General features: G+C 37.9%; 1 long non-coding RNA gene across 1 annotated transcript; it reads right to left on the reverse strand.

Moving 5' to 3' along the window:
* Positions 1–4,653: 4,653 nt before the first annotated feature.
* LOC139134324 (uncharacterized) lies at positions 4,654–6,540 on the reverse strand. The gene is made up of 3 exons (XR_011552785.1): positions 6,221–6,540; positions 5,196–5,269; positions 4,654–4,736 (listed from the first exon to the last, which is right to left on the reverse strand). It is a non-coding gene; the product is annotated as an uncharacterized lncRNA (long non-coding RNA).
* Positions 6,541–10,632: the final 4,092 nt, after the last annotated feature.

The raw sequence follows: 10,632 nt of genomic DNA on the forward strand, positions 1-10,632 counted from the left end.
CCCTGTGTTATATCTATGGGAAGGGAATACAATGTCCGATTTCACAAAACTAATCCAGAGAAAACTCGGTTGGTTCTATGACCTTCAAAATGAGTCCCTACAAGCTGTATGCCAATATGACATTAAACTGGTCCAATAATCATTTCCATTCAAGGTAATATATTACCAGGTCCATGGGACAATTGTGATTTACAAATTTAAGTAGGACAATCCTGAACTAATGATAGTTAGTGGTGGTACCAGGTGTCCGGAATGGGTAAGCGTACCCTGCTAGCATGCTACACCCGTTAGGAATGGTCCCAAAATTGTCTTAATATTGTATAAAAAGATACAGGATATGAATCACTGTAATAAGTCAAAGCCGCGAATGCTGTCGTTAATCATTTGAGTGACCGAGGTGTCATATTTGGCCACAGTGTCGTCATATCGACCGTAGAACTTTTTGAAAATCCTAACGAGTCTTTTTGTTGTTTATCCTTGTCTCAGTAATTTTGATGCCAATGAGCTGTGTCTCAGTTGAAAATCAGTGTAGGAATCACAAACCCTACAATACCTGAGAAGTCGAGACACGTACACACCATAAGCAGGTGCAGATGGAATATTACTTGACAAGTGGGGATAATTTATGATTTCAAAATCGAAATCATCCCTTTTGTCATACAGCTTAGTGTGTAGCCCATTAGTACCCACTTGTAGGAACAGATCAAGATATGAAGCAGAGTTCTTACCCTCTGTTGTTTCTTTGATTTCCAACTCATCAGGGTAAATATGATGTAAGTAATTTGATATGTCTGGATTGTCTAGACTAATCAGATCATCGATATATCTGTGCGTGTTGTTAAAACGCCTTGCAAGTTTTTTAGACACTGCTTTGCAGAGAGATTGTAGGAAATCTGCTTCATATGAATACAGAAATAAGTCTGCAAGAAGGGGTGCACAATTTGTACCCATTGGTATTCCGATAGACTGTTGAAATGTCATACCGCCAAACTTAACAAATATGTTGTCGATTAAGAAATTAAGCATTTTAATAATGTCTTCATCTGTGTATTTGTGCTGGGCATCCATGTTGTTACTGAAATAACCTGACCTATGTTAGATGGTAATGTATTGGTACCTTCTACTGCCATTATTATGCGGGAAAGCTTGTTTATCAAGAGATGACAGCCCTGTTTTAAGTTTATCGTGGGGAATTGTGGTGTATATGTGGAAAAGTCAAATGTTCGGATTGCGCTGAACTTGTTTTTCTTGAATTTTAAGTCAAGCAACAATTCCTTCGAATTTTTTAGTATCCACATTTCATTCAACCAACTTGTTTCATACACTTTGTCACAATATCGAAAAAGACAGATCTCAATTTCGGCAAGGAGCAAGCAAACAAAGTAGTTCTTATTTTGTGATCTCCTATTGGCTGATTAAGAATAGACAATAGATCATTGAACTTGGGAGGACTGCTGGTATTACCATGTCTATGCCCATGGCTACGTTGTCTTCTAGTGTGAGAGTTAAATATAAACCCATCACACTTACACGACTCTCCCTAGGGCTGGATAAATTACCCACCCCTAGAATGTTATCCTTACATCCATAGGGCATAGCTGTACCAAGGTGATCCAATTTATACTGCCAAAAAATAATGTAAACATTTGAGATCGGACTATCTATCCTCGAGACACACACGCCATCGATTTAGTTGGTATAGAGATAAAACAAATGCAAGTACCTTTGGAAAAGGTAACAAAGTATGTCAAACGGTTCAAAAACGTATTTGTTGCTAAAGTATTAATAACATTCGTAGAGAACAAAATTTCCACGTCGCAGAAAAGGTAAAAGATACCAAAGAAAATTTAATATACAGTTGTCATGGAAAATGTAAAAGAGGTATCAATATCAGAGTGTCTTCTATATGTGTTTCTTAGAGAATTGATGCACTGACTTCAGGTTATTGCATTAGCTTTTTGACACCTACCGTACATAAGGTCGAAGGTAACATAATATGTTCCTATTCCGTTGAAATTTTCCTCCGGGAGAAAGATGTTAGCAACCCTGCCATACAAAGAAGCTCTGCTGCAAAAGTGATGACCATCATTGTTACTTGTGTTTCTGGGTAATTCTGTTGAAATACACGCTGTTATGTTCTCATAGACAGGTTCAGACGACTCTAGCATTATCTGAACGGCATGGTGGCGCTTGGAAACCTGAAAATGTTTGGGAAAAACTAAGTATCATGGAAAGTGTACATATCGAAACTGCAACGAATGATGGAGTATGACGATAGAAAAGAATATCAATTATAATAAACATGTAGTGCAGAACACATACGACAGACACCAGAACATGTTGTGTTATATGAAGCTTTGAAATGATTATAACACACAATATGCTCATTCTGTGTCGCTATTTGCCAGAACAAGTTACGTGAGGGGAAATAGATACGTCAAGTGCCACCGTTCTCAAAAAATATTATGTCAGAGGGTATTTTCAACAACTATATCCCCGGGAAAGTAGTCAATGCAAATGTGTCATGTGACAAAGACAGGGATGTCGTCTGGACTTTTGAACGATTTGGGTGGTCAGAGCGACAAGCCTTTGGCAAAACGGGGAAGATTGTGTATTCCAATCGCGTAGGAACTTGAACAGCGCTAGCTTACCACCATCAAAGATTCAAGTGAAACCGAGGATGTCATTGGTTGACTACAATCTCAAGCAAGCAAATGACGTGTTTTCTACGATACTGGTGAAACTGACAATTGAGGGAAAACTCTAAGGCCGCTAAATACCTAAAGACAAGGTAGTACGTGTATATTATACATAAATTTATAAAAGATAGGTAAGTGGCACAGTTTGAAAAGTCGAAAATCGATCTTTCGAACAAGAAGACAGGTAGATTGACAAGACATGACAAACAACAAGCTGTGTAAGTCATAAGTCGTCACTTTGAAGGGAATTTGTGTTGATTTGTAAATGCAAATTGAGACATTTAAATATTTACCGCGATCCCGAAGATGTAATGCGTGGCAGCGTCAGTTTCAATGTACTGTCCCATCACCATGGTTTCATTCAACGGTGTTTGGCGGTTGCCGAGCCATACGCCTATATCTTGTGAGGTATTGTGCACTGAAATTGATTATTTACTGTAATTCATTAAATCTGCCTTCAACTTTCTACATGCACATTAAATATATTTGATATGTTGAAGCGTTATAAAACAGTTTATTTATCCACTTTCAATCAAGATGATTGATGCTTGTTGTAATAGTTTAAAATAAATAATAGGCCATTTTACTCTAAACAAACATTTAGGAAAGCATTTAATGTCGTTAACATTCACAATATTCGTAAAAGACAAAAATGTAGTCAGTACAATAAAGCAACTGTCAAAATTAATCATGAGATTTGATGATCAACATTCATTTATGATACCAAACATACCCATCATCTCTTGACCAGCGTCGTTCTTGAATGATAAGGTCAACATATCACTCGTAAATCGGCCTGTCATATTTGATATTTGATGAACAACGCCTCCAAAGCGAAGGATCTGAAGTGTGAACAGATAAATTTAAATCAAATCTTGAGTAAGTGCTAAGAAGAGTATGGACACTTCATTTTTTTCAAACATAAATTACATAGATATTCTTACAATTCCTATCCTGATCCAAAAGATTCCTTTCAGGAAAATAGCACCGTTACACAAATAACTTGTGTGCTCTGAATTCCGAGGAAGATAAACATCCTGGTTTGCAAATGCGCATTGTTTTCTGCATTTCCTTTTGCTGCATATTCAAAAATTGCATTTTATCGGGTTGTTTTTTATTTACCTGTTATTCATTCACCCCTTTACTCATTCAGCTTGCCAGAGCATACTTTCACCTCTAAAAATTTGGAAAATATTCATGGGCACAGAGTCTTTATATTTTAACTGCAGCGATCATCATTTTTTTCCGAAACAAGGGAGAGGGTTCTAAGTCGCGCATATGCTAGGGTGAAATAAGTTATCAACGCGAAAAATAACCCTGCAATTTGAAAATTTCTCAATCACTTACCATTCTGTTAAGAGTTGAATTTCGATGCACAAGTGGCAAGATATGATTTGCTGAAGGAATTTCAAATCCACTGTGAGGTCCAACCATCAAAGTACAGTTACACAGGTTCTTTAACGAATTCTTTTCCAAATTCAAAGCAAGTGAGCGAGTCTCGAAATGAATAGCACCGCCACCACTAGTAGTCTTGCTAAGTATGAGCATTGCTAGATTGTCAGCCATTTTCAAAAGTATTTTAGCGATGTGTCTCGAAATGTCCAGTTCCAGGTTTACGCTAATAATTGACACAATGTCATCAATGATTTCTTGCATGTGTGTAAGTTTCCCTGTGAAGAAATGTTATATCAGTTTCATCTCATGTTTTACTTCTAATGACAGCAGTTGTTTTGGTGTACTAATCATTTACGCATATTAAGGGACTGAAATTCCTTGCCCATGAAAGATGTTCACAATTTTTATACAAACATTTAAAGCTTCGCACAAAGCCATGCAAGAAAAGCAGCGAATCGATAGCATTCTATATTCTTTTTAATTCAAAGACATATCCATAGCAAAGCCATTCTCGATATCGGAGCTTGATGTTAACAAGACATGGAGAAGAAGAAACATACCTTTAGTAAATCCAATGCTTTCGTTTAGTGTGAGGTTCTGACCCAAAGCATCAAGAATTTTGTCGTTTAATGTTTTTATTCTCTATTTAGAAAAAGTCAAAGGATTATTAAACTTATTCGTCTTTCAATGATCAAATACATTTAAGCTATGAAAGATGTTACTGGATACGAAAATGTCAAATTTGATAGATAAGTTGTGAAAGAAAGAAATCAGCAACGGTCGAGACGTTATTTTCAATTATGAGGCGGTTAATTTTTTATAAGAATAAATTTGATAAAGGCATCAAGCAATTCAATCTACCATGCAGCGGACTCTGAAGAAGTGACTTTGTGTATATCTACTATAGTGCTAATCAATTTCAAGTAAAGTAAACCACCTCACACATCTCTATGTCATGGCTCGCTACGAATTGGTAGGCGGCTGGTTATTCTAGAATTGCCATTTTCCAACACAATAACACGATAGCAGGCTTTTTCTAAGCGATATTTGCGTAAATTTTCGAATCACCTTGCATGCAACGTTTCCGTGTACTTAGCTTACCTGTGATATTATCCAGGATTCAGTCGTGTCATTGGGAGTGAACATGTCTGTCGTCTTTGCAGTGTTTTCAACGCCTACAATTCAAACAACATTAAATATAGATGAGAATCTAGCTTCAAAATCTTCATGTAAGCGGTGTTGGAATAACGTTTACTAGTGGAGCTAAAGTAAGAGTGAAAGTGTCCCTTAAAAGTCATAGTTGCACTGTTTCAGTTACTATTAAATAATCATCTTATTGAATGGGCAACTTAATATTCTGTAATCGTTTTATCATTTCATACCTGAGTCATTCACAAACGATATGCCTTGGTGTGCGCCAGGGCCTTTCCGACGTGTTGCAGCTTTACAAACGTAGAAGCGTATGGAAGACAATTGATAAAATATTGTAAAGCTCGATCAACACTGACTCCTTCTTAAATCTACATCAAATTCTAACACTGCACAAAATTCAAAAACAAGACAAATCGTACTGTATTATTACGCTGTGTCATGAATCTCGTTTCCTAACGTTTTCTTAAGAGTAAAGATTTAAGTTTTTCCCCTTGACACATTCTTTATTTTCAATTCGATTCCGTCCTTCCATGTCTTCATCCTATCCATTCATCCATTTCTTACATACATACATACATACATACATACATACATACATACATACATACATACATACATACATACATACATACATACATACATACATACATACATACATACGTACATAGTTTAATACATACATATATATATATATACATACATACATGCATGCATGCATGCATGCATGCATGCATACATACATACATACATACATACATACGTGCGTGCGTGCGTGCGTGCGTACGTACGTACGTACGTACATACATACATACATACATACATACATACACACACACACACACACACACACACACACACACACATACATACATACATACATACATACATACATACATACATACATACATACATACATACATACATACATACATACATACATACATACATACATACATACATACATACATACATACCTTTTGTAGATATTGTGTCGATGGAAAGTGAAGATATGGGTGCTGTTGGTATTGATTTGAATAAAGTACTTCTTCTGTCTGTAGAGATCTCTTTTTGTGTTGGGCCAGGTTTCATTTTGAGTGTTGTTGTCAAATCTTGGGACGTTGTGTCTTTTGAACTTGAATAATCTGGTTTACTTGTGGTCTGATGTGCTGATGTTGAACGTTCCTCCGCAGATACAGTGGTATTCAGTGTTGAGTCTGAAGATGTGCTAGGGGTAGTTGCAATTTCAGATGTTTGTGTAAGTTGTGAAGTGGCCGTCTGTGCTGTGCTCGACGGGGTTAGCTCTTTAAAAGAAATAAACATACAGTTTTGCGTTAAAGGATGGTGAATATCATGTCAACCTTCTGAAGTAAACACAAAGTTACGATGCCAAATCAACGATAACAAAATTATTGTACATACTTTTAAAGCTGATTCCCAGTATGTGATGTGATTTGATGTGCTGTGATAACTACTCGCGATGCTCAGAGTGCTAAAGATATCAGTCATGAAGCCAAAGATACTATCCCCAAAAATTGCGGCTTTTGCTTGTATTTTCGATCGCTTAAACGGTCCTACAAACCCTTGTTGACATTTTGAATACGTTCAAGAACTAAAGATTATTTTGCTCACTGAAGTGAATACAGATTAACAATGATTCTAGAGAATTTTCCGTGTTCTATGGGCAAGATTAGCACGAAAAGACCCTTACGCATGGGAAAACCACTGCATAATTACACTTTAAATCAATAATACCAAAGAGAGATCAATTACTTGAGGAGTAAACACCACTCTTTCACTATAGTAGGAAGCGCGGTTCCTTCAATGATTGACTGTGCAGTAAAAATTTGCGTGCAAGGAAGGGGTTAAAAGGAGTCATACTGTGAGAAGACTGTTTGTATGGACTAAAGAAGATCCACGTGCACCAAGAGAGCAAGTAATAAAAGCCACGTTTCAAACAAAATGTAATATCCATATGCGCTTGAAGTCTGTGTCCAGTACTCATAAACAGAAAACCTATTCAGTCTTATGATTTTTTTAATGGATGGGGACCTAGGCATATGATAACATCATATTTCCCTCATTCTTAATAATAGCAAGAGACGCACAAATTTAAGGAAACATCCGCAATATTAGTGTCAGTTTCTTACCCTTGGAACAAAATGTTATGCACAAAATATACTCAACAAATGCTAATAAAGCCATCACCTACTTCTGGAAAAGGAACTGGTGTGTTGACATATCTTTTTGAACAATTTAAATGGTTATGCAAAATTAGTTAAAGTGACAAATGGTTGGCGGTGTCAGTCAGGTTTATGGTGATTGAAACAATGGAATTCGCGTAATGTTTATTTTTGTATGTGAAGCTGACGCGGAACACGATCACGATCTGTCTGAGTCTTACTGTACATACAAATCGGTAATAATATGAGCACCTCTCTGTCGCGTCTTTTCAATGGTGTTGTCCGATTTTTGTGGCGAATTTATAGCTATGCTTGATATAATTCACTACCTAGATGTTTACACTCATCAACAGGAAACTTGTCGTATACCACGGTTCTGTCATGATACACTGTCGACCAGCACAGTACACTTCAGCAGCAAGACGACATGAAAACTCCGTACATGGACGATGAAAGGTGCTGGTGGCAATAATATACAAATTTTCGATAAGTTTGTTTGTTTGTATGTTTTTTTGTAAAACTGTTCTTGTACGTATATGCAATGCCAAAGAACTGAATGCAAACAGTGAGCATATTTTGATTGTAACTATTATCACATGAACTGGCCCGAATCGCCAGCTATGTTACGTAGAAAAAGGACAGATAAGAAATCCGAACTACTCCTGTTCTACGTCATGAACCGAAACTGTTTTCCTGCAAGGATGGTACCGTTTGTACATACATGCGCGTCGCGACACAGACCGACTTGTCGTGATCGATGCTATGACATTTTTACCAAAAGGTGACCCGATAAATCCAGACATGGAAGCATAGAAGGCATATTTGTCCAACGAAATTTAGAATCGCTAAAACTACGGCTTTTCCCGAGAATCGACTGGGGATACCGTCGGATCGTTAAAAGGCTCAGTAACGTCGCGGATCCAGTCGAGTCATAAGGCTCAATGTGGACGTCGTACCTGGCGATCCCGGTTGGCGATAAACCCGAAACCTACACCTCAACGCAAATTCAACTGAATAAATTAGTACCGCATAATCTTTGGGAAAGCGACATAGGAGACAGAAGCATAAAGTCATTCGACGAAAAACGATAATTTTCTATCATCAAATTCCGTAAAGTATCGCTCGGAATCAAACCTGCAGCGCGGCGTAAAGCTGTCGCGAAGACATAAGCTGTCGAGCTGTAGCCCGAACTCTACAGTGCAACGTTTTGGAATCCGATGTATTTCGAAAGTTGACGCAGACAGCACTCAAAACAGAGTTTCCGTCAAGTAACAAAATTAGGATGTATCCAGGGGCGAGATATGTGCCACTGCAACCATTAAAGTCCGTAAGACGAAAACATTGACGACAGAGATTGGGATTGGCAAGATGACACCGGCGGAGACTGGTGACGGCAACGTTGTGGCCACAAACATGCAATGAGGTACACTCTGTGTGTCATCGAATGGAATGTTTCGCGCTCGCCAAGGTCGTAAACCTGTGTGATATTTTCAAAAGCCACGGCATCTCTGAGAATGAGAATTGCTGTTTCAATCGTGTCGTTGCATTTACTTCATAAATCTATTTGTAAATATTCTGAATAACTCTGAATACTATGGCTATCCGTCGCTAGCACGATGAAAGCCATGTCCACCGATGGCTGACTTGCCTTGACATCGGTACAGCGGGAGACAATGATTGACACGTTCGCGTGACCTAATCCGTACGTCTGGTTGGTAGAGATACCATTCGATGTATCACAGTGTCAGCTTGATGGGATTTATGAATGAAAGTATCTCCTGGGTAACGGGCCGCTATACTCATTAAATGAAAGTATCCCGCGTAAGTGAAACACAAATCGCGACCAAATCAATGCAATTTGATACAATAGTTTTGATCCATCTACGTCAAAAGAAAGATAAGAGGACTGTTCATGTGATATATATATATATATATATATATATATATTATATATATATATAATCCCATGGTATTCGGCGAGAAGTTGTGCGGCTCCGCGAAAAACACTCGTATACGATGACGTCAAACAGAGAAAAATACCATTGGATTATATATAATAAATGACGTCTCGGAGTGTCGTAAGTGCTATTCGCGCAGCTGTTTTATGTAACTATGTTAACATACCAACGGAGGTTAAAACATGAGCACATTAAAGGCCCTCCCCTAAACACTGAAATTGCGTTTTTAAACTTACCGTGCGTGTGTTTTAATTATCCACGGCACCTAAGAAATTTCGGTTGCAGTGAAAATATGATTCATATTTTAACGTGTTAAAATACGGCTTCATGTCAGTACTCTCTAAACAACACGATTACGGTGATACGGGCATAACGTTCATGACAGAATAAAGCCTGTTTCTAAAATGCAATAGGGACATTTTTAAACTTGTCATACGAATAAAGACTATTATAACACGAAACATGCTCATTCCGTGTCTCAATTCGCCAGAATATGTTACGTGAAGAAAATAGATACGTCTAGTCCCCACCGAATCGCAAAATGTAACGTCAGAGAGTATTTTTAAAAAGCTATTTCGCTAGGGAAATGGTTCTAACCAAATTTGGAAAAGTGCCCAGTCACGTGACCGTAGTGTCGTCTGCAGCTTTGCAACAATGGCGGGTGACTAGATCGTGATGTGCGTTCGGGATAGGTGACGATACATTCTCTAAAACAAATTTTCCCACAATTTTTCCACACTCTTTCAGGGTAGGAACAGGGTAGGAAGTTGAACAGCTCATCGACGGAAAATATTATAATAAAGAGAAACTGAGGATGTCGTTAGGTATGCTTAGAATATTTTTTGAAAGAAGGTGGTACCACGTATAACTGAAAGCGCTGTGGAATCATCGCCAATTAAACTTGTCACAATGGATTGTTGCGGTGCAAAATATCAAACACATTAAAAACTATATAACAATACAACATGACCATGTGGTGTGTTATAAAACACCTATAGCCTGGTCTTTATTCGGACTATAGCGCCCGTCTATTACCCCTCGTGGCCGTGTGTTACCAGAAACGTATCACTATACCCCTCGGCCTATAGCCTCGGGAAATAGTGATGTGTTTCTAGAAACACACGGCCCCTCGAGGTAAAAGACGGGTGCTATAGCCCTCATGACCAGGCAATAGGAGTTTATTAGAGCTTGAAATTGAGAAGTGAATGAGTAACTGCTATTAAACGCCATGGGATATTAGTTTTAAGA

The sequence above is a fragment of the Ptychodera flava genome, chromosome 6 (assembly GCF_041260155.1).
Source record: "Ptychodera flava strain L36383 chromosome 6, AS_Pfla_20210202, whole genome shotgun sequence".
Taxonomy (NCBI): domain Eukaryota; kingdom Metazoa; phylum Hemichordata; class Enteropneusta; family Ptychoderidae; genus Ptychodera; species Ptychodera flava.